Below are 2047 nucleotides of genomic sequence, written 5' to 3' on the forward strand. Positions count from 1 at the left end.
ATAATTACCAGCCAGTCTAATTAGTTTATTAAGCAGGACTCAAATCCAAATGAGACAGTGAACCTTGCATCATTGTGAGTTTTTTCTTTTTAAAACTTTTTTATTGCCAAAACCGGTTTGGCTCAGTGGATAGAGCGTCGGCCTGCGGACTGAAAGCTCCCAGGTTTGATTCCGGGCAAGCACATGTACCTGGGTTGTGGGCACATCCCCAGTGGGGGATGTGCAGGAGGCAGCTGATCGATGTTTCTCTCTCATCGATGTTTCTGACTCTCTGACCCTCTCCCTTCCTCTCTGTAAAAAATCAATAAAATATATTTAAAAAAATTTTTTTATTTTGAAATAACAAACATAAGACATAAATTTAATTAAGAAATTGTTGAACATTAAACCAGTATCTAACCACTCATTCAAGTCACAATAAGAGAACATCACCCGTCCCCAGTGACCTACTCAGACCTCTCCAACTCCCTACAGGAACTCACTATCTTGACTTTTATGGTGTTCACTCATTTGTGTGTGTTTTTCTCCCCCACCCCCCTTGTAGTTTACCTCCTAAGGAAATTTAGTCCCTTTTACTTGCTTGTGAGCTTTGTAATCATATTATTCTGTAATGTCTGGCTTCTTTTTACAATGTTATATATCTAAGATGTGCCCATGTTGCATCATGTTGCTATAGCTAACTTTTATTGCTGTATAATATCCCATTTTATAAAAAGTCCACATTTTCTTCAATCCGCTCTACCACTAATGGACATCTGGGTGGTTTTCATTCGAGGGCTGCTGATGACTAACACTGTTCTTGCACATTCACCCTGTGCACATCAGCACTCATTTGTGTGGGGGCTTTCTGGGAGAAATTGCTGAGTCACAGTGACACCACATCCTACCACCCATTTTCCAAAGTATCCCATCCCGTGTGCGCCCACCAGCAGGGAGGCAGGATTCCCTTGTTCCACATCTTTGACAACATTTGTTCTTGTCAGAGTCTTTAATTTTTACCAATCTGATGGGTGTAGTGTTATTTTGCTATAGTTTTATTTTGTATTTCCCCGTGTTTACAGATTAATTTTGAGCTAAAGTGCAATCTTGTCTTTGAACCTAATGGGCACTTATGTATATTTTAGAGATGCTAAAATGGAAATGGCTGCTTCAAATATCAGACCTAATAACTTTTAGGCACAGAGTTAAAATGTCAAGGAGCTTAACAAGTCCCCTTACGAAGCTAACTCTGAAATACAACTTGCTTTTATTCACTTAGCCTCCATCACAGCATACCCTTGGAGTCTGCCTCGATCTGTATTTCAAAGTTCATATGACTGCCACTTTTTGCAACATTCCTCAGATGATGAACTTGGTCCAAACCCAGTAAAAATCCAGTCAGGGCATCACTAATGACTCCACTGGAGCCTCTGCTAATTTTACCTACTTTGGAGAAAGCTCCAGATGAGTGAGGAACACACCTTTAATGAAACCAGCCCCCTCTCCACCACTCCTGACTCTGTGTCCCAGGAGAAATGTTGTGGGGGCAGGGGGAGTGGGTTTGGGTGGAGCAGGGGAGGGGAGCCAGAGGTCTGCCACTTTCCTCATCGCCAAGAACTGGTCTGGCTCAGCCTGCTGATGCTCAGACCTTAGTCACTTCTCCTCATTCCTTTAGGGAGTCCATTATGATTGGGTGATTGATTTTGTATTATTTCTGGAATTTCCCTGAGGAAAATGGAGGAGAAATAATGTACAGCACACGGCGTGCCTAGTACAAGATATACCTGCTACATGCTCACAGCAGACTTTTCTGTCCTCTCCAAAATTCCTTCTTAAAGGGCTGCTACCTGTGACCCCTGTCCTGTTTCCCACACTCAGCCCAATCTTCCTTGATGACCAAAGCAATTGATTGACAATCGTTAACTTGCATTCTCCACTCAGGAACACAAAAGCCCTTCAGTTCACATAACCCATGTCCCCTAAGGCAGGAAGAGCAGTCCAATAACTCCCTGTGTGCTTCCAAAGTCCTAGCCTTTACCCCTCATGGTTTATCAAACATCACTCTTTC

At 42.6% G+C, this 2047-nt stretch overlaps 1 protein-coding gene across 1 annotated transcript in view; it reads left to right on the forward strand.

Annotated features, from left to right (window-relative positions):
• The window catches only part of LOC102762433 (acyl-coenzyme A synthetase ACSM1, mitochondrial), a gene marked incomplete at its 5' end in the record, with an annotated part of 39036 nt that overhangs the window by 17850 nt on the left and 19139 nt on the right, over window positions 1-2047 (forward strand). The gene's annotated exons all lie outside the window — the stretch shown is intronic.

Source organism: Myotis davidii, unplaced genomic scaffold, assembly GCF_000327345.1.
Source record: "Myotis davidii unplaced genomic scaffold, ASM32734v1 scaffold1535, whole genome shotgun sequence".
Lineage (NCBI taxonomy): Eukaryota > Metazoa > Chordata > Mammalia > Chiroptera > Vespertilionidae > Myotis > Myotis davidii.